This window comes from Anser anser, assembly GCF_964211835.1.
Source record: "Anser anser genome assembly, chromosome: 1".
NCBI classification, from domain to species: Eukaryota; Metazoa; Chordata; class Aves; order Anseriformes; family Anatidae; genus Anser; species Anser anser.
This window is the reverse complement of record NC_139720.1, coordinates 91,954,338-91,977,643: the sequence shown is the minus strand read 5'-3', so window position 1 is coordinate 91,977,643 and position 23,306 is coordinate 91,954,338. Positions and strand designations below refer to the sequence as shown.

General features: G+C 40.6%; 1 long non-coding RNA gene across 1 annotated transcript; it reads right to left on the bottom strand.

The window, feature by feature from the left end:
• Positions 1-869: 869 nt before the first annotated feature.
• Positions 870-23,287, bottom strand: LOC310885852. Its single transcript, XR_014574997.1, has 5 exons — positions 23,224-23,287; positions 21,346-21,725; positions 20,570-20,738; positions 8,604-14,692; positions 870-4,259 (listed from the first exon to the last, which is right to left on the bottom strand). It is a non-coding gene; the product is annotated as an uncharacterized lncRNA (long non-coding RNA).
• Between the last annotated feature and the right edge of the window lie 19 nt (positions 23,288-23,306).

Sequence of the window (23,306 nt, the reverse complement as noted above, 5' to 3'; positions counted from 1 at the left end):
AGCTTAACATCTGGGATAATTCATCTGTGTGTTTGGGCTGCAATTGGATCACAGCTCTAAGAAGAGTAGAATGAGAGAAGAGCACATTTTTCCACAGACGAGCTTTATCTGTCCTACTCTCAGATAGAATTTGGAATTAAAGGAAGAGCCAGTCTGAAGTATTCTGGTTGATATTTTGCAAAATGAATCCCACTCTTTCACCATTCATGTCCAGAAAAGAATGAAAGTGAAATCACTTCTTGTTTATGTAACAGCAGTTGTAGTTTTTTTTAGCCCCAGGTCCCCTTCACCACTATTCCCCCATTTATTCAAAGACAAGAATAAGTTGATGTTGCATACATATGATAAAAATGACACTTCAACATCTCTGCTTCTCATTTATCAACATACATTGTGGTTCCTTGGAAAACTGCAGACTCATTGGTTTTAATGAGCTACATTATACCAATAAGCTACGGCAAATGATTTACCAGTAAGGCCTTCCTGCTTCTTGTTCTTACATGCCATTTACTTACAAAGATAATTTCAGTGTTATGTCTACACTATAACACTCCAGATTCCAGAATAGAAATACACATTTTGGCTTGTTGCTACATTACAGAAAACGTACATTACATTGCAAAAGCTTGTTCTCTACTAAGATAGTAAGTCTATTTTATCTAGGGAACTGAAGTAACATCCTAAGACAATCTACAAACCAGGCATACAACTCAGTGGAAAATGTGAAAGGTCATTACAAACAATAAAAGCTGTATAGATAAAGATTTGAGGAAAAAAAATCCTTATTTCTAATACTTCTGTCCTGAAGCTCAGATTTTAATCCCAGACCAACCATTTAAAGGGGTCTAAGATTTTAATCCAAATCCACTTATTTAATGTCTCTAGATTTACTTTCACTTCTTTGAGTCTGATTGAAAAAAAAAATCCACAGAAAACATTTTCTTTCAGTTCAAAGATATCAAAGGATTATTTTATTTTAAGATTTGTGATTTGAAATGTTTCAGAGCTTTGATCTGAGAAGCAATAATATTTAACCATTGTCCTACTTCCCAGTAAAATATATACCATTTCACAGGCATCCAGATTTTCACTAAGATTTTCTTCTGTTTGGTTAAACAAACTCTGCTTGAGCTTGTTATTAAGCAATTATTGAAAAACATTATCTCGTTAAATAAGTGGAAACTGATATAAGCATTCTTCAGTTAAGTAGATGATGATAAAAAAACACTACGGCATAAACAGAGTCCTCAGATATGATTAGGCTGTAAATTTCCTGATGAAATAGGGGAAGAAATAACTAGAAAATCTGGGGAAAAGTTCAATGGGAACTTGCATCACAGAAAGGTTATTTTGAGCTTGTGCTGGTTACACTCAGCTTTTTCTCAGGATCAGTTCTGGATCAGCTTTAACCATGGTCTTTTCCTACAAGTTTTGGTGAGCACACAGCCAAGCAGAGCTCCTTCAGGTTGCACCAGCAGTATGAACTAGTGTGCTACCACCTTAAATGAAACATAGCAAATGGTGTTTGTTGCTTGCCTGCATGCAGCCCACAGGAGCAGTGAGCAGCTGCTGCATTTGCACGTGGGTGACTATGCTTCTCGGTGGACATCATGGGGCGGAGGGGGGGAAACCATTAAATACCTTCTCTAGGATGCTGCTCAGGTATCTCCCTGGTTTTAGGCATCACACTTACTTGCACTTTGCCTGCCCCAGAAAAGTTACGTGTGTAGCAAGTTGGCTTTCTACACCCAAAACAGAAGCATGGGAGTTTGCACAGAGGGCAGCCCTCCTGCACCAGCTACAATCAGATACCCAGCAGAACAGCAATTCTGCCCAGCTGGCCGTGGAGAGCTGTTAATGTTTGTCCCAGCCATCTGATTAAGCACTGCTGTGCTTCTGAACAAGGGACATGAATATTTTCCTCTCTTTTCTGATCATTCAGATTCAGTTTGTTGAGATGTTTTACAGCTTAACATTTACTATACATTATTTCAACTTATTGTTTTCCAGAAGGAAAACACATTTTATTCCATTTTACCAGGACACTCTTCATAGTTCTGTTATAAACAACTGAGTCCCAAATAGGATTACAATCAAAGTTTACAATTTATTAAACGAATAGAGGCAAGCAAACAGCGCTGGGTGTGCCGGGAGTCTCTGCTCCACCAAGATGCACACCTGTTACATAAGGCGGCTGGTTTTTATGCTCCTAGGCTAATACATATTCATTACTACTTCTAGAAGAGGCAGGGTTATTATAATTGGTTTCCGGAATCCAAAACCCTCCCAGGGGCGCCTGCGTATCAGTCTCTGGTGGTCTCTTGGGGGTCACTCAGGCTGAAGGCTGGTGGTCTTCCTCCTAGGCTTTTGTCCTTCAGTCGTCCTTCAGCTCCCCCTTCCTCCTTATTTGGAAGCCTCTGCGCCAGATTTCAGAAACTCTCGCAACATCCCGTGCAGTAGTCAGCAGTTTTCTCTAAAAACCCCCTTTATTCTCTTATCACCTAGACTCGGGCCTCAATGTCAACCCTTCAAATCCCTTAGTGACACGAATTGCTGGACCATTCCTTACAATCCCTCATCTTCTTTTTAATATCATCAATTTGTGTCTCTTCTTCAACCTTTGCTAGTAACAACTGGGTTCCATCAGTCAGTTCTCGGGGGGTCCATTTCTTAAGCGTCATTATTGACACATCACCTTTTTTCTCTACCGAAGTCATCACAAATTGGGTGCTATTTATTATTTGCTGTATCAACAGCGTAAGGCAAGGTATCATACAAGGTATAAACAATAATGTCATTACACCACATAAAAATAAAAATAGCATCCTTTTAACCCATGGTCCACTGGGCAACCATGAAAACACATCCGAATCCATACCCTTCCAAGTTTGTACTGGGACATGGGCTAGCTTCATAATTTCCTTTGTTATCTGTTTAACCACTTTTCCATTGTCATGAATCTGTAAACAACAATTAATTATAAATAGGTTCTCAGGCTCCCGATACCACCTCATTCGGGTTCCAGGTAGCTGGCCCATAATGCTGTATGATTCTTTCAGGAGGCCATTCATCCTTTCCCCATTTTTGGGCACTATCCCCAGATAAGGAAGTATCAATAGATCGTTTTACTCTGTTCAGGTCATCATATAATCTTATTCCTAAATGATTTCCTTGTGTTTGTGACAATAAAAAGAACAAGGGTCTTATGTATCCCACATAGCATATTCCCGACCAGTTTCCGGGTAGCCTCTTGTAAGCATGTTTGCCACACACCCAATAATGTCCCTTTAGGGCCCACGTCCCATTTGGAAAAGGACCATCCCATCCCTCTTTACCCTTTGGGGCGTGATAATACAGAGTGTCCTTGTTACCGAGTGGTCCTGTTACAATGCCTGCCCCGTTTGTACTCGTATATGCGCACTTCCAAGCTCCCACATTGGGTTTCCACTTACATTTACAATTCAGTTCTCTTTACTGGCCTGTCATATTATAAGCTGACCAGAAATGTTTAAAGAACACTCGCCTCCCATTCTCATCCTGCCATTTCCAGCAATAGACTCACACCACATGCTGTTCCTTAGTGGTGTTATCACGCTGGCAGCTCAAGATTTGACTGTCAAATTGTCCCCCCGCTTGTGCTCTTGCCAGTTTCACATCCGGATCCAAAAAATTCCCTATATGAGCATTTCAGCCAAGTCCCATTTCTCTGCTGAACATGTGTGGCATTCCATTTCCCACTACGTGCTGTACAGTTTATAGGACTACATCCAGGATCGGTACAATCATATCTGGGGGACAGAGTCCAATTGCAAATGCTTTTTCCCACCGCCACTGTTCCTGTTCTGTTCAAGCAGTATATACCCCAAGCTAATGAGTGCAATTGCCATGGGCCTCCTTCCTCTTTCCAAAATTGTGTCCCATTATGAACTTTGCTCAAATTACTGACCCACCACTTGGGTTTGACTGGGCCTGCTACCTAGGGCCAACTTTCAGTTCCCCCCCGGTCCTCCACAAATCCAGCAGTTACTAAGGTTAAAGGCTTTGGCCACTTCCTCCCCCAGAGTGAAAAAGTTATTCCTCCATTCTTGCCCATAGCCCAATTGCCCCTGTAAAAACAATACCAGGAAGTATAGCATTTCTTATCCTTTTGCGCCGTCCAATCTTGAAAGCGTGGGAAATGCCTTCAATCATGGGGTTGGGCCTGCTTTCAGAGCTTGTGTTACCATTCAGCCTTTCAGGGTGATCCAGCTCCTGGAAAACTAATCACAATTTTATTATGGGTTTAAAAAAAGGTTCTTATGTTACTTTTCTCAGGACAACCTGACCTTAGTGCGGGAGAAGTCCGGTCGAGGCCCTCTCACTCGGCGGTCAATACCTGTAGGGGTTGCCTCCCTCGGTAGACCATACACACTGCAGTGGAGGGTCCTACCCCAGTCTTGCCTTCTCCCTTTCCCTCCTTCAGACTTGTCCTCTTTATCCGGTGCCCTTAATTCGTGCAGAGACTCATTGCCAGAACACTAGTTCCTCTTTAGTCTCAGTTTCAGTTCCTCAGGAGTGGACTCAACCTTCCAGGCTTCGACAGTTATTGATCCTTTTATTCTGGATGTGTGGGTCCAACCCCTTTCTGCTGTTCTCACAGCTGTTTCAGTAGTAAGTAAAACAAGGTACGGTCCCCCCCACTGGGGGTTCAATGATTCCTCTCTCCAGGTTTTTATTAAGACCTTGTCTCCTGGTTGTATCTTATGAATAGCAAATCCTAATGGTGGTGTTTGAGTCATCATCCCAATTTCTCTTAGCTCCTGTAATCTCCTTCCAATGGTAATTATATATTCCTGGATACTACGATCCTCAACTACATTGTTCCCTAGGGGCATCCCTTGAGAATACGGCATACCATATAACATTTCATATGGTGATAATCCAGTCTCACTGTGTGGTTTAGTTCTTATGTTTAAAAGTGCCAATGGTAAGCATTTCATCCAGGGCAGCTGTGTCTTTATCATTAACTTAGCCAATTTTTGTTTTATTGTTTGATTCATCCTTTCTACTTTCCCTGAGCTTTGTGGGTGCCACGGAGTGTGGTATTCCCACTGAATACCTTTCAAGGGGTACACCCTTCGAATCTTTGCAGCTGGTGTGAGTATGTTCGATTATTTCCACACAATTGTGTTCCAACGGTCCTTCTTCTGGAACGGTTCCTAGAAATACTGCTGGATTTAACAGGTTAGTCGTTTTCAAGGTTACATCATCTTGTTCAGTTAGGATTGCCTGATATTTCATCATCCGGCTGGGTGATAACCAGTGGCCCCCCTTTTGTTCTAAAACGGTTGTTACCATATGTGGTACAAAAACTTCAATATGTTTTCCCATTTGAAGACAAATAATTTTCTACTATCTTTATCAAGCGGTATGCAAAAGAAGGCATCCTTTAAATCTATCATGGTAAACCATTTATATTTCTCTCTCACAGATGTTAACAATGTGTAAGGATTAGCTCCTACCGGGTGAATGTCCTTTGTTATTTCATTTATTGCTCTAAGATCTTGTACTAATCTATACTCGTCATTCGGCTTCTTTACTGGAAAAATTGGAGTACTGTATTCCGAATTACATTCTTCCAGAATCTGATATTTGAGAAACTTGTCAATAATTTTCACAATCCCCTGCCTAGCTTCTATCTTAAGTGGATATTGTTTGATTCGAACAGGTTTGGCTCCTTCCTTTAATTCCACATTTACCGGTTGTGCCAGTTTCGACTTCCCTGGTACATCTGTTTCCCATACTGTTGGTATAACTTCATTTTCTTCTTCTCTTGGAATATTAATTAACAAAGAGTTTATCTTTGATCATTAGGATTTGTCCTACTTTGGACTCAGGTACCTTCATTATTAATTCTCCATCCTCAAAGGTTATTGTTGCATCTAATTTAGCTAATAGATCCCGTCCCAAGAGTGGATTCAGGCATTCTGGTACATACTAAAATTCATGGGTTAGTTTCTTACCCCCAAAATGCAAATCAGGGGATTGTAAGAATGGCCGTTCCTCCTCCTTCCCTATGGCTCCAATTATTGTAGTTGTCTTAGTTCCTAATGGTCCTTTTAAACTATTTAACACTGAATATGTTGCTCCTATTACATTTACAGCCTAATTAACACAGAGAAAGAAGCTCCCGTAACCAACAAAAAATTCAAGCCTCTGTCTTTGTTTCCTAGCTTTATTTCAACTAGTGGACCTGCTAGGGTAGATGCCCCAGGTCCCCGTCATTCCTGACTGTTGTAAGTTTGTCCTGCAGCCTAAGACAATTTCTTTCTGATATCAGGGGCCGATTGCCCTGGAAAGAGGCTAGCCAATTGCCTCTGTTTGTTTTCTGAAGCCAGGTCCATTTTTTTCTCATTGCATTTCAAAGTTGGTCCAAAAATTCAAACATTCCATAGGGGTTTCTTTTGGACCTTGTTGGAACAGATTCTCAATTCCCAATTTAACCAGATTTTGGTATTTACATAATTTCTGGGGTGGTTAGGGTCTCAGTGGGGGGGGGGGGGGGGGGTCGGTCAGGGGAATGCAATGGTTGAAAGTTCCCTGAGTGGTCCCATTGGCAGTCTGAGCTCACACATGAACTCAGGTTGTTTTAAGAGTTAACTGCTTTTCTGTTTCCATGACAACTCTCTTGGACCCATCATGGTCCCTCTGCCCCAGAGGGCTCACACCCATGATTTTGAGATCTCAGCCTCTGGTTGAGGTGGAACTATTAGCATTCCTACATCCTCTTTCCCTGCTCATTCAGCTTCAAACAGCTCTGTTAAATACTACATGCCACACAACCTTTAACACCTTCAACAACCCTTTTAACACTTCCTTTATCTTTCTCCAGCCTGTATTTTTCTAATGCCAACACCAAAGGCTCAGTCAGGGGCCAACTTAATTCCATACCCTTTTCCCTCCAAGATGCTGAAACAACATATCAATATACAACATTTCATCCTATTTTCCTTCTCTCCTCAAAAACAACATTAATTGCAAGACACTGTTATAGTCGATTGACCCATAAAGTGGCCATTTAGTTTATATAGTGGCCACAATTGATTGCAATACTTAGTGGAAGTCCTCTTGCTTTCTGTGCCCCCATTTCTAACAATATCCCTCCAATGTGCCAATATGCACCCAAGGAGGCTTTCTTTTGGACATCTTCGTTTTGGATATTACCCATTTCCTTGATTTCCCATTCCCTTTTATTTATTTATATTAGTTACTGTCCCTTGTTTCAATTTCCACGCAAACCTTTTTATTGCAGGTTTTTACTATCTTTTCCTAATCTTCTTCCCAAATGTCCCAATTCTCTGGGATTAAACTCTTCTTTCCACATACAAACTTTACTATTTCAGATTATTAATGAGCCCCGTTCCAATCATAAATCCACAGGACTTCAGAAAAACAGCTGAAGCACTCAGCCTTCCATCTTCTAGACAAACAATAACACCTTTTTCAGAAAATTTACATTTCAACAAGACCGAATTTCAAGCTGAATGTTAATTTTTCTCATGCAGTTTGTTAGTAAGCCTACACAACACAAGGAATCACTCCTGTGTGTCCGTCAAGATGAGGGTTTAAAAGGTATTGAGGCCTAAATAAATTTGCTCTCCCCCTTCTTACCAAATTCCCAGAGCTCAGGCCCGAACCACCAAAGAAGTGACTCTCCGTTCTACCACTTTGATAATCAGTCAGCCCCCCTCCCCCGATACTTGGGAAACCGACCAAACACCACCGTGAATATACCAAATCTTCTAAACTGTTACTTTAATAATGCTTCCACCTTCCTCCTTGTCACACTCAAAACATTTAAAAACAAAATAGGATTACAAGATGCACCACCGGGGGTGGATTGTTAGAATATAGAGGTGGTAGGTTATCCAATGACTCCCATTTATCATCTTTTTCTTTATCCATTTTTTTTTTTTTCCTCTTCTTCTTCTTCAAACTTCTTGTCTGCTTTTAGTGTAAATATTGAGGCTGGAAAAGGACATGAAGTCCTGATCCGTAATTCTGCATAATCATTTTCCTCCTGGCTAAAAGGTTCCTTTGAATTAATACGTATATTTAAGGCCTGGCAAATCCAGTCTTCAAAGGATTCAAAAACAGGCCAAAAGACATGTGGTCTTAAAGGCTCCTTTGGCCATTCTATCATACAATACTGGATCATTTTTAATTTACTTTTTCCTTTTCTGGGGCCCCTATCGTTCCAATTTCTAATCATTATCCCTAATGGACTTTCTGGTGGTTATGTCTGGTAATTTGCTCCCTTTTCTCTGGTCCCGGGTCTTTGATTTTTTCTGACCCATTTAGGAATTTTAGTGTGGCAATTCCTACAGCCCTTGGTTGCCTTAGTGAGAGTGTCTTGCAGGGGGTTTAGGACCTATCACCCACCCACGAATCCTATAGGAATCGCTTCGGTCCTTCACCGGCCAAGTCCCTCACGGGAGATTGGAACCACGGTTAGAAGACCTCCACAATCGCTTCAGAACTAAGTTCCGTCTCAGTCACACTCTCACACACACACAGGCAACTGGATCCCACCCAACCGAACAGTATACGCCTTAAATACTTACAATTCCGTCATCTTCGTTCGGATCTTCGCGCGCAGAATTATGGGCAAAATATAGTGCTGCAGCTGGCAAAGGGAGCTCGTAAAAAAATCTAAATCTTTGCTTGCCCTTATTCGCGTTCAAGATGGCATTAGTCCCAACCTGACTCGAACAGGAGCCACCAAACGGTGGGGGCGCCCCTCCTAGATCAAGTCAGAATTCAGGAACCAAGACCATCCCGGACGAGCCCCCAATTGTTATAAACAACTGAGTCCCAAATAGGATTACAATCAAAGTTTACAATTTATTAAACGAATAGAGGCAAGCAAACAGCGCTGGGTGTGCCGGGAGTCTCTGCTCCACCAGGATTCACACCTGTTACGTAAGGCGGCTGGTTTTTATGCTCCTAGGCTAATACATATTCATTACTACTTCTAGAAGAGGCAGGGTTATTATAATTGGTTTCCGGAATCCAAAACCCTCCCAGGGGTGCCTGCGTATCAGTCTCTGGTGGTCTCTTGGGGGTCGCTCAGGCTGAAGGCTGGTGGTCTTCCTCCTAGGCTTTTGTCCTTCAGTCGTCCTTCAGCTCCCCCTTCCTCCTTATTTGGAAGCCTCTGCGCCAGATTTCAGAAACTCTCGCAACATCCCGTGCAGTAGTCAGCAGTTTTCTCTAAAAACCCCCTTTGTTCTCTTATCACCTAGACTCGGGCCTCAATGTTAACCCTTCAAATCTCTTAGTGACACGAATTGCTGGACCATTCCTTACGTTTCCAAGTTTTGCTTGAGCTGTACTGAACTTCTATAATCAAAGGGATTCGTTGCAAGCCTTGAGCATTTTAACACAGAATTTTCCAAGGGACTTTCCCTAGCTTTCACTTGAATTTCAGTTTTCATTCTATTTCTTTCCTTGTGATGTGATGGGTTAGTTAAGTGCAAGTAGTTACTGAAAGGCAAGTTTTTGAGACAAGCCTGCTTATCATGCCCTTAGAGCCTCAGCTATTGTTTTTGGTTTTCTGTCCATGTTTCTCCTTGTTTATGCATAAGAGGTGCTGTACCCGTGCAAATTTACAGCCCAGTTATTGTGGTGAGTGTTATTGAATCAGTAATGTCTTTTGTTACACATCTTTTAGCAACAGCCTCACTTGTCCTGATGTCATCCATGCTTTTCTGATCTATTTCTTGTCTTGTGCTTCATTTTACAGCAATGTTTTCTGTCTCTTTTTTGCACGTGTTTATGGAAGAAACAAGGTTTGCATTTGCTTCTTTACCTTGTTAATGTATTTAACAAGGACTTTTCTTGTACTTATTCATTAAAAAAAAATAAATGAAAACCCCTACCAAACACAAAAACTTGAGCCATTAGCTCACATCACAGCTTAAAATGGGATCAAGAATTTGCTTGTGCAAGTCCATCTTTTCCAAACTGGAGCTCTGCTCTCTAGTACCATTTGCAATTGATGTGGTAATGTCTCTTTTACTGTTAGCTGTCTCAGGACTGTCTGGCATTTTGTTCCTTAAATGGACTTTTGTCTCACAGACGTACAGCAAGTGTGGTTGCATTTGATGTCACGTAATCAAACGCTGACATTTGCTCTCTGGTATTACAAGCATAAGCCTTGGTCTGCTGGCCACATCCAGATCACATATGGCTTACTGAACCTCAGTGTGGGTGGTGCTTTGTGCACTGGATGGGCATATTCCCAACTGGTTGCAAGCATCCTGCCCACTTCTTGATCCAGGAAGTAGTCATATCCCACGTGTAAACCGCAGGTGGGGGTTAGAAATGATCCCTTCACCTTCAAGAGGGAACAGACTTACATGTTTTGGCATGGCAGCGATTTAACTGAGAGGACTTACATGGGATCTCAGTAATCAATTTCCCAAGAAGGAAGCAGTGAGATGGCCTCTCTCTTATCAAGTGATCAGAGCCTGTCAGAAACCTCTCCCGCACTTCTATCTTAGAGTGGCTCAGAGATCTTAGCTTGCATTTCTAAAAGGCAATAAACAAATGATGAGTTTCATTGCACAGTTGGATGCATGCACAGATTTTTGTCAGCCAGCTCTCCACCCCTTTGTACATTCAGCAAAACTGCCAGTAATTCATACACTGCAGCTCCCAAGCTCTGAAACCCCATGACCCCCACAAGAGAAATATTGCTCCTGTCCTTACCACAGGCAAATGGCCAAAAGCAGCACTGACAGCTCCTCCCTGACTGCCAGAGAGGGAGGATCCCAGGACAAAAGATGTGTCCTGGTTCCAGTTAGGACAGAGTTAAGTAGCTCATAGTAGCTGGTAGGGTGCTACGTTTTGGATTAGGATGAGAAGAGCGCTGATAACATGCTGATGTTTTAATTGTTGCAGAGCAGTGCTTACACCAGGCCAAGGACTTTTCAGCTTCTCGCTCTGTCCTGCCAGCGAGCAGGCTGGGGGTGCAGCAGGAGCTGGGAGGGGACAGACCCAGGACAGCTGACCCAAACTGGCCAAAGGGGTATTCCATACCATCTGACGTCATGCTAAACAATATATAGGGGTGGCTGGCCGGGGTGGGGGGGCCGGCTGCTCGGGGATAGGCTGGGCATCGGTCAGCGGGTGGTGAGCAATTGCATTGTGCATCACTTGTTTTCTTACACATTATTATTGTTAATACTATTATCATTATCACTATTATTATTATTATTGTTATTATTATATTCCTTATATTCCTTATATTATTATATTCCTGTCTTAATAAACTGTCTTTATCTCAACTCACCGGCTTCACTTTCCCGTTTCTCTCCCCCATCCCAGAGAGGGAGGGGGGAGGGTGAGCGAACGGCTGTGTGGTGTTTAGCTGCCAGCCGGGTTAAACCACAACAAGATGTGTTTTCTATTTCCCAAAGGCAGTCCAGCCTCTGAGAGTGCTCGGGGAGGAGGCAGACATGGCTGGAGAAGCAGGGGATGTGGCGGCCTTCACCCAGCCCCCACCCACAGCCAGTGAAACTCTGTCAAAAATGCCTCCAGCATGTCCGCTGCTCCTGCCCTCTGCCCTCTTCCCAGCCACAGGTGGTTTTTGGAGGGCACAAGGTCAGCAGTCCCCCACATTCCCACTGAGATTTTACCACCCTCCTTCCTCCTGTCTCTCAAGCTTAGCTCGGAGCAACTGGTCTGCTACAGGAGCATAAAGATGCCATGAGACACACCAAACGCTCACACTGCCACTTAGCTGGTTGCTTTTCTTTTGGAAGAGTTTTTCTCAGTTCCTGGCCTGTACTTCAGGACTTCTGAGACTTGCAGAAACACAAGGAATTCCTATCTGATCAAACACTACATCCCGCTCTTACAGAGGGAGCCATCAGAACAACTTTATTCTGACTGTATGCCGCTACCTACAGCACAGCTCAAGAGGCAGCTGGGCACCGCTTGTTTTCTGGCCCGTTACTTCCATCACAAGCAGAGGAAATATCAACTTCAATTACAGCAGCAGAAAGAAGAAAGGCTTTGTGACTGCTCTAGTTGGCAATCCATAATTTAGGCATTACATTTCTGCCAGTATAGAAATTCAGCCATAATGTGAGTCATTGCTAAATGCAGAGAGGGATTCAATTTCCCTTTTATTCTGCTGTAAGTCAGGAGGGAATCCAGGGGAACAGTGCAGAGCTGTAATAGGTGAAGGGACTCATGTTCAAAAACATTTGTTCTTGGTAATTGTCTGCAATAACAAGGTAATTATTATTTTACAATTAACATATTTCATACTTTTAAGCCTGGTATAGACATCCACAATTGAGTGCCACCTATATGACAGTCAGTCCCACACATTTTATGGAATAGTAATTAATTATAAATCTCTATTTCTGGAGAATATTTACTGTGGAATCAAAGTTTGGAAACTGGGCAATAGCATTGCTTTTCATTGCATTAAAGACAAAGATCAAAGGCTCCATTTAAAAAAGGTTGTTCAATTTGCAGCGAATCCAGGTACGTTGTAGTGAGATATTCAGGGAACAAAACCCAAACTTTTGTGTGTGTGTGTGTGTGTGCAGAGAGAACTTCTGTCTCAAATGTTAAATGAAGTTCTGTTTTGTAATGAATTAAAAAGTCCACTTTCAAGCAATCACAATATTTTCTTAGAGAAGTGCAAACATGCATCAAACCAAGGATGCTGGGTAAAAAGCTGCACAGCTATTCTTAAACCACTTTGAGCAAAATACTTGCTGCTAATTTTGTTTTGTAAGTACAGAATTCAACAGCACACAATTGAAAATAAGGAGCTAAACCAGTTTGGGGCTCTTCCCCAATTTCTCAAGCTAAGTATTATTTCAAATTTGAGAGTGACTCTGTGATATGGCCGGGGGGGGCTTTCATAATGTCTTTGGCCTCTGTAAACCTACTAGCCTTTGAAATATGTTCTTTTTACTTGGATTGCCCTGCATAGCCTCTGTTACATCACCAGGGTCAGAATAACTCCGAGTCTTGAATACTATACTGGTACTACCACCATATGCTTTGAGACAGAGGAAGGGTCTTAAGTAGTAAGCAGCAAACCACAAAAGCTAAATGGGTTTAAGTCAGCTGATAAATTAATCCCTTTCAGGTCTTACAGAAGGCCATCTTGCTATACACTGTAAATACAAAACATTGATTTGAAAAATAGGCACAGCTACTTCATGGAAACTTCTCAGACGTGCTTGGGGAACAGACACTGCATTCAAAAGATTTCTTCTTTAAATCAGTGTATTAGTGCAACACTTTCTTAGCAATCTTGCTCTGCCAAAGTCAAAAATATGTTCCCCATTTTATATCCTAACCTTTCTACAGTTGCCCAGGATGGCTTCATAGGCTGGCTATGGTTGTGTGCTCCAGACTTACAGGGAAGTGCAGGTACTTTCTGGTCTGATAAGCACCATTTACTCTTCATGTAGACTACCAGGCTGCCCATTTTATCTGTATATCTGTAGAAATGAACATGGACCACAGAAAGAAATGTAATTTCATATAGAGCAAAGAACAGCAATAGAGCAGAAAACAATTTGTACAATCACAAAACAGCTAAGGGTTCTCAATATCTTTTCACATCTTATCCTTGCTTTTTAAAAAACTATGTTCAATTATACTACAAAAAGTAATGCAGGTAAGCATTAGGGCATGCATTAAAGGGGACAAGCATGTCATCCATGGCTTGAAATTGTCCCATATTTTTGCTTTTGGAAAACAAACCTAAACCGCTGGACTCCTGAGACCACTCAGAAAAAGACCTAAACTTTTGCTTATGTTTCATACATATCTATTGGTTGAAGGAAGAACTCTGTGACACAGAATGTGGTGTGTTCACGTGTCTTCACACGTTGCTAGAGAACTCTTTCTAATTTAGCACTTTATTGTGCTACATCTTTCTTTTTAGGCTCCCAGATACCACTGCAGCAATTACTGAATACTAAGCTAATTACTTGAGCTCAGTTCAGCATAGACAAGTCAAACATTAAAACGTCCTCAGTAAAGCAGGACCATTTGGACACTTGTTCCTTGGTTTTGGGCTTACCCTGACAACAAATATTACAATTATTGGCAAAGCATAGAGGATTAAATTCTAAAAGAGTCTCTCAGAGGTCTCATAAATTCCAAGTCAGCACAGAAATGGGGTGCAGAATTAAAACATCCCTCACACTGCTCATGAGGTAAAATACTTACAATTCGATTCTAGAACTTCTTTTCCAAGGAGTACAAGAGGTCAAACAGAGACAACATACAATATTAATTAAGTTGAAGACAGTACCTCTTACATTTGGTGAACACTTTTTTTTTTCCCCTCACCAATCCACTGTAATTCCAAGCATTTCAATTTTCAGACAGAACTCCTTCCAACAAATAAGTGTTCTTGGGGTTTAATGAGGTTTAGATGACTTGCGCTAAGAGTTCTTCTCTTCTCAACTTGCACTGGTTGCAAAGGGTTGTGTGTGATGCCCTGAACTGGAGGGTTTTCCATGTTTAACATACTAGTATAGGGTGTCTTCCTTAGGAACATGCTGTATTCTTACTGCAGCCATGCCAACCATCACACAGGTACTGCTTACAGGTGACTCTTCTGGACTGCTAAAACCCGGAAACAAATGGAGGATGTTCTATTGGCTAAGTTCTTGAAGGAAAAAAACAAAACAAATCATTAGAGCATGGTACTTGGTTATGTACTGGACCATAGAATCTTGTTTCAACAGGAAGGACAGTTACTTAGTGAGTTGCAGTTGAAACAGAAAGGTTCACAAACAACAAAACCAAAACCTTTATATCACTTAAGTTTTTCCTCACACCAAGACGCATCAGCTATACTTCACTGTGGTTTATCACACCAGTGCAAGCATTTTAAAAAAAACAAGTTTTGATCAGCAGTTTTCTTTGCCTGCAGACTGTTATATGGAATTCAACGTCAGGCAGGAATAAATTGTAACATCTGAGAGATGGATTTGCTGATGCAGCTAGCTCATTCAATGTCTAAATGAAACATGATCTCCCTCAGGCTAGAGGTTGGTTGAAAATTATTTACCTACAGATGGGTTATATCCGTGGGCTTATTTCATTACTCTGCTGTTGTTCATTACAGTCCTCCCATCTCCTGTTCAATGTGGTATATGTAAATTTTAAGAATAATGGGTTGTCTGGAAAGACTTCTTGATTTTTCACAGGATCTATAACGTTAAAAAATAGGTACCAAATCTAAACAAGATTTTAAGGAATGGAGAAAGAATGTAATAGTTGATTAAAAAAACTTGCCTAATGTTTTGTCTGAAAAGCATTTCACCTTTCACTTCCTTTCAAGGAAGAGAACAATTTTAGAATGAAGGAAATAATTTGCTGTGAAACGAATGCAAGAATAACAGATCTAGAAATAAACCTCACTGATTCCCCAACAAAGGCTATAGAACGATTTCTTTAGGAGAAATGTGATTGGTGGTGGCAGAAGAAAATCTATTGACATTTAGGTGAAGTGGCATGCGGGCATCTGCATTTGTGTGTGACCTGTTAATCCAGCTCTCAAGAAACTAGGGATTTTCAGTAGGTGGAAGTCTTTCTTTTGAAATGAGCCTTTATCCTGGTGGTCTTTGAGACAGAATTAACGAGTTAGTCACATTGCACTGTTCTGCACATACACACTCTTCTGTCTGTTAGCTACATATTTATAGCCCGTCAGGAGAACTCATAACATGTAGGCAGGTAGATTTGGTGATTTCTGGAGAGTAAAGCAGTGCTTTCCAGTGTGAGCAGGGTGTTTCTTCCTGGTAGACCTGCTGTGTTGTTCACAGTAAGCGGGATCTTGACAGGTGAGGACTGCTATGAATCTCATCTGGCAGAGCGCTGTAATACATCCTTACCTTCAACTATGCAAATACCCTTGCTGAGTTCACTATATGTATGCAAGACAAAACATATGCAAAACTAAGTGCCATCCTGAATCATAATCAGAATACACAAAAGCTGCAGGATTACCTCAGGCAAGATTTTTTTTTTTCCTCTCCATTGTCTTCAGTGCTTCTACTGATGTTCATGGGAGCATCATTTTTAGGGTCATTACAGGCTGCAAAGTGTAACCCTTTACTCCAAGAAATTAAGCAATTTAAAATTTCAACAGATTGTATATTGCATGTTTTGTCACTATGGGACGTATGTAGAACCTGTGTTTAAAGAAAGGGGAATTTTACATTTTACAGCAAGGATCCCAGAGATAAAACTGCTTTTACATGAACTGGATACTGTTCTAACTTTGCTGGGTAGAGGCGAATGTCAGTTTAAGTGACAGAGCAGGTTACACTAAGAAAATAGCTTGCTGATGGGATCTAACCCACATACAGCCATCTTCTCTTCCCTATCCCATAACCCTAACAAATCTTAAAAAAGGGAGGGAGATAAGCTAAAGAGGAGTCAAGATACTGCAGGACATAATTTACAATTAGAAGAAATCTTTGTTCTTTAGGAAGCCAGAGAAGTCTGCCCCAAATGATGGCTGGAATTCATGCCCCAAATGCCATAGCCATTTATGAGAAGGCCCAAATGAGGAGCCAGGAAACTACATGACCATTAGTCTTACTTCAGTCTCTGCGAACACCCCCATCCCTGGAAGTGTTCAAAGCCAGGTTGGATGGGGCTTTGAGCAACCTGGCTAGTGGAAGGTGTGCCTGCTTATGGCAGGGGGATTGGAATTAGATGATTTTTAAGATCCCTTCCAACACAATCTATTCTACGATTCTGTGAAAGTAATCAAGAGTCCTCCTAGAAACCGTTACAAACCAAATCAAGCAGGTGGCTGAGTGAATCCAACATGGGTTTACCAAAGGCACATCATGCCTGATTCACCTGACCACCCCTTCTACGACAAAATAACATTTTCTGTTGACTTGGGAAAGTAGTGGATATTTTTACCTGAACTTCAGCAAAGTGCTTGATGTTGTTTCCCACAACCTTCTCCTAGGCAAACAGGCAAGGTACAGATTGGATAAGTGGTCTTGCAAAATGGATAGCCTGGTTATTTCAAGATCACAGTCCTCAGAGCATACTCTCATATCTCACTGAACCTATCAAGGTCTGAGGTTTCTCCCACAGCACTTCTTGAAAACAAAAAACAACCGGAAAAATCAAAAATCACCCCCTATCTTCTCATACACTCGCTGTATTGAGATGTGAGGTATAGGAAGGATGAACTCAGGCTTTGAAGGCATTTGTTAATGGTGGGATGAGCAGATTTCAGTTTCTGTCTATAAAATGGAAGTACTAGCTCTTCTCTGTGTCAGAGGAATACATGTAACTATATATGCACTTTAAGATCTGGATACCACAGTGCAAATAGACCAAGCATAGTCCTTGGTATGTATAAAACCATAGGAATTGTGAAGTAACCTGCTTCATGCATGTGCTGTAGCCTGTCCTTTTTACCCAGTTTGAAGAGCAGCTCCTGCTCTGGCTCTGAGCCATTTCCTTTGCTTTCGGGAGTGGGACAGGACCCATTTCCAGTTAAGTCATACTTTCATAGCAGTTTATATAAAAGTAACATGTGAAACATAAAACACACAAGTCTTCTGAACAGCTTGCCTGTATTTGGTAGGCAGAGGCTGCTCAAAGTCCATACCAGCTTATTCCTATTTCTCCTTGATATAGTAAAATGTGGGACGTATTAGTCTTCAGCTGCTTATGTTTCACTTACTCTTACCTACACTCCCAAATCGTCTTTCTACTTATCATGCATACAAAAATAAAGCAAACTGATCTCATCTGAATTAGAAATAACCTCTCTGTTAGCCTCACTTTTAAAAAAGCTATCATTTTCAACAACAGCTTTTTATGGCCTCAAGCAGCCTGATACTGCATTTCAGTCTTCAGGGAATCTGCATGTTTTTTTCCTGTTGCATAGCTATGAGTCTGTGCTTTCTCCATTTCCAGACTTGAGATAAATAAAAATAATATAGATATATATTTAATAGGAGACACTGACATTTTCTTCATGATCTTGAGCAGACATTCAGGTTTGTAAGAGATGTGAAAATTTGAAATCTTTCCATAGTTTCACATACTAAAACAAGACCTCTTAGTGGCTTTAGGGTCCATTTAAGAGTGTTCAGCTGGACTTTTAGTCTATCTGCCTCTGAGGTAGAAGAAATACTTATTAAAACTGATTTCTGGGTAAGAGTGCCTCCTTCAGGTCACTGCAGATCATAGTTTTGCTTGGTGAACCTCCAAGCTATTTCAGAGAATCTTAACAAGCTTCAAGAATTCTGACCACTTTCAAACACATTTTTCAGTGTTTAACAGCTGCCCTTCACTTGTCATTTACTGTTCTCTAGTTCAGGAGAGCATTGTTATTCCATATAGGAATGATGCAGTACAGTAAAGGAAGCCAAACACCAGAAATAGTAAATGATTTACAGACTACCAATGGGATGCAGATTCTTTCTTAACACCTAGGAAAATAAATGTTGACTTTTTTTTTTCTTTTGCAAGCTGCTTGCAACACCAGAGAAAATCCATGGTTTATGGGTCACAGCAAATGTTTATCAGCTATTGGAACATCAAATATTAGCTCTCTTCAGACACAGCACTTCAGTAATTAAAAACTTCATTTAGTTGTTCAAAAGGTAGCAAGGCGTCACAAGCAACTTCTATGGTATAATTGCATACTGTATCCTTAACTCCTATGACAGGCCATACATTGTGTCAAATCTTTTAAGAACTCCATTTACACTCCACTCCAATACTGAGAATAAAACACATTCAGATTTAACCCTGACTCCAAGAGCTGGGAATCTTGGGCTAGATCTAAAGCCTTTATACTTCATTTCCTTCCCTGGAAGCAAGGCAATTTCTATACACTTCAAATACTCACCAAGTACATTGTTTCTAGGGCATTGATTCAGTTCTGTCATAACATCTAAAATTATAGTTACAAGCTACATTCCAGATTTCATGAGAGAGTTTTTAAATTTGTGATGAATGCTTAACTCTATTTCTCCAGCTTGTTTTTCAGAAAGAAAGGGAAGCAGAACCTTCTGCAACATTCCTCCTCAGACACTCACGACAAAGTAATTTGCAGACATCTATAGTAAGGGAACATGGAAACAAAAAGCAATTGCAAGCCAGCTGCTTTCCATAGAAGGCAAAACATTCAGACCCCTAACTTAAAAATCATTTTTCATTCATTGCAGTGATTATTACAGATACTTCTGCAAAAAGACTTATTTCAGTCCCTTGGTTTTATATTCTCCCAAGATACCCAAATTAGTCACCTCTAAGAGGAGGGACATCAGACAGTTTTGTTGTCTCTCAACTTCTGGTGAAGAAATCTTTAGTTAGTTTTCACTAAAAAATGTGCAGAAAAGGCACAGTTTTCTTGAATCAATAAACTAATAAGGATAGGACAGTTGGCAGCTGTAATATTTGAGCAGTTGAACCTGAATGTAACATTTTCAAAAATACTCAAGAGCTTAAGGAGCACAAGGATGTAGTGACTTTTATGTGGTATTTTCCTGATATAAAGTATCTCACAATATCTCAGGTGGCAAAAACCTCTCTGAACTAGTACTTAGAAGCACCCTTTACAGCTCTACATTAAGTTTGGCAAACCGTTAACTTACTTTGAAAATAATTCACTATAAAACCTCTAAGCCCTCAGATAGCTTGGAAAAATGCAATACTTCCCTCAGCATCCAAAGAAGCCAGGAAACATTCAAAGGACTTTCCCACAAAGATGCTCATTTGGAGTGAGGTCTCTCCAATGCTTCTCTAACTTTAATCGAAACAAAGTAGTAATTTGTAATTTTATTATCTCATTATGATGTGCACATGTGTAACATCCCTCTGAGGCGTGACCATGAAGGTGGCAGCTGCTGCTTTGCCCACAATTGTCAGTGCTAGTGGAAGTACTCTAAAAAACATCAAGTACTACTGCACTTGACTATGAAAAGGCAAATTATGCAATCTTCCTTCAATGGATGGAGTACAGAAAAGGACTTTGAGTATCCAGCTCTGGTGTTTAATTTATATTAACTTCAGTCCATTTCTGGACGTGGAAGGTTCAGTTTATGTTACACTAGTTGTCGCTGTACAACAGTTGGACAACTATTTAACCTCAGTCTGCTCCCAGGTAGCTCTTGAGACAGACAAGTGCTACACAGTATTAATAGTGCTGCTTCCCTAATCCTAATAAGCAGGCTTCTAATCACAGCTATTTTAAAGCCATTAGTAACACTAGTGAGTGATGACACCAGGATGTAAATGATGCTTTAACCTACTGTGCAAATTTAGGACTATGAAACAGTATCTGAAGAGCTATAAAATCAGCATAACAACAAACCTGGACCTTTTAAGTGATATGTGCTTTGTATTTCTACAGGCTGTATAACAACATAGACATTTCCCAGAACAGCCTATGGTACATCTGCAATGCTTGCTTTACATTTGATTTCATGTCTCCCTTTGAGGCCAAATTTGACATCCACTGGAACATGCTAAACAACATCCAGGAGAAACTAACCTTGTCACCCGAGCACGTGCAGGCTAGCACTAAACACAACATCTCTGATGGTGATGGGAAGTAAAGTTTGGAAGCAATCTTCTGAGTGGTGAAGTCTTCTTGGAAGTGAAGAACCCTCAGCCAAGGGAAAGAGGATTTCATGCTTGCCAGGTAGCACACCTAACATCACCTTCATATTTGGAAGCAAACCACAATTGAATATACATACATGGTAGGATTTTTCTAACCTCCATTTACAAGCTTTTCTCCTCAATATATAGTTAAAACACAGGATGTTTACACAAGAGGAAAAAAAATACAATTATTTGGCATCCAATGAATAAAAGCTAAATTCACCATAATCTTAAATCTTCAAACTTGCAGGAGTAGCCATGGATGCTGAAAACCTGTTTATCCACACTCCCATACAACTTTCCTGTTTTGACACAAAGGTGTCCTCTAGTCATGGGTTTATAACAGGTAGAAACCTTGCAGCTGCTAGAAATCTTGGCACTGGCAGAGTTGTGGATAGACCATGTATTTCACAATTCAGTTCACTGAAAGTGACTTCTTATTTATCAAAATAGCATAAGTTTACATCTCGGAAACAAAATCCTATATTTCCTGCCACACTTGTGCCATACGATTGGCAGCCAATGATTGTATGTGTACGGCTATGGGGCTAGAGTTTGCAAAGTTGTCCTAAGCCCTCGCAATACCTTTCCTTTTTAGTACTACAAGATTTTAGCAAGGTGCTCTGAAACAAAAAAAAGGACTTCTTAAGAAAAGGTGCTTACAGTTGCTGCTTAGAGATGTTGAGTTTTTGTAACATTTCTAACAAAGATGTGCATTTTCACTTCCTTCCCAAACTGTGCACCTGATTTGCCACAACGAAACCTTCCGACTCCTCTTCCTCCTTCCTCCCTGGTAACCTGGGTTTGTGTTCTGCTTGTAGCTGGAGTTATAGCCTTCAGTTGTAACTGAATTTTCAAAAGTCCAGTTAGCTCACACAAGAATCTTTATTTTGGAAACTCTTTTGATACAGGTGTGATTTACAGGTATAGGTTCACTGGTTTGGAGTTAGACAGCTGGGAAACTCTGTATAGTTTGCATCTGAAAGTAACATTGTATTGCTTCAACGTGCTTCCCTCCATTAAAGAACAATTGTCCTATTCAGCTGGAAAAGGAGAGGACAGGGGAACAAGTCACTAGACAGAAAAGATGTGGACTCAAATATAAATTGTAATCCTATGCCAACATTGTTGTCTTGAGTGCGACTCATTCTTCTTTGTCTCAGTTTCCTATGTGGAATGTGAGGCAGATGCTATGTAGACACTTCAGGCTACACAAATAAAGAGTCTTTAGAATAAGAAGAAAAACAATCAAACCCCAGAAATCATTGGATGCACAGGATGATTACCAGAAAATTCTGCTGCAATGGAGTTCCAAGGAGGAGGGGCTCTAAAGTAACAGAAGTACCCCACCACCTCCTCGTTCTTGATAATAATTGTAGGACACCTTGAAAAACAGAGATATGCACTCAGAAGATCATATTATTTGAAAATGTACTCAAATAGCAGAGCTCAGATAGGTACCTTTCCTAGTTTAGCTGAGAAAGAAAGATCAAAATACTGAAAAAAGCAGAAATTCATAAGAACTTTTGTGCAAGATGATACTGAAATCAAAAAGTCTCCAGTGGATTTAATACCACTGGGAGAATCTTCCCAAGTCTAAAACGGACACATCTGAGTGATGGCCATTATGAAGATGACTAGAGGCATTATACTCCTGGCTTCTTGTCAGACTCCCAGTGCTTTATATTCCGCACCCCCCCCGCCCTCATACTTCCAACAGTTCAAAAGCATTTATTTGGCTTTTGTTATTGTGCCAGCTTCTTATTCCTGGTGTTATCTAATAGGATTAGGAGGACATGAAAGGTGGAGATGCACTGCTCCTGTAATACTCTGAGAGAATCAATATTTTCTGTGTAACACCTTAAAGTTTTATTTCATTTTTACACCAATTTATAATGGAATGATTTCTCCTCTCCTTTCCCTCCTCACTTCCTCCTGTGTCTAAATAGCTGCATGTCACCTTGAAAAACAGCATGTGGGATCTGACTGAGACAAGCAAGAGAGAAAAGCTTTCAGGAACAGATTTGTGGTCACTGTGGGAATCAAAAGCATAAATCTGAAAAGCACAGGATTAACTACAGTCTCAAATTCCAGTGTGAGAAGTAATTAAGCTGTATGCTTTTCTAAATTCTTGTTAAAAGTAAAACTGATTTTTGCCACTGTCTTTCTAAATAAGAAAATATCAGGTATTTATCATAACATCTCAGGAACAATTTAAAATGAGCCTGGTATCTTTGCAAGAATCTTGCAGTTCAAGTAGCTACTTCCTTTATTCTAACAATAAATAGTTCCTGAAAAGTTGAGTAGTCGGATACTTAAACAACAACAACAACAAACAACAACAACAACACAAAAAACCACACTGCCTTCTAGTTCATTAGAAACATTCCATGACAGGAACATACAGAACAGATCTATCTATGTAACCCCCTAAAGAAATTAAGCCCTATTACCTAATAATGCTGTGACAGCCTTATTGATGTTCCCAAATGCAAACAAAATGACAACACATATAAGCTAGTGTTCTAGCTGAGTGCACACCTTTACAACAGATAGGTCTGAAAGCCTTCATCCCTTCCCCCAAGAGAATATTACATGGAGCATTTGGAGAGCAAGAAAGTGCA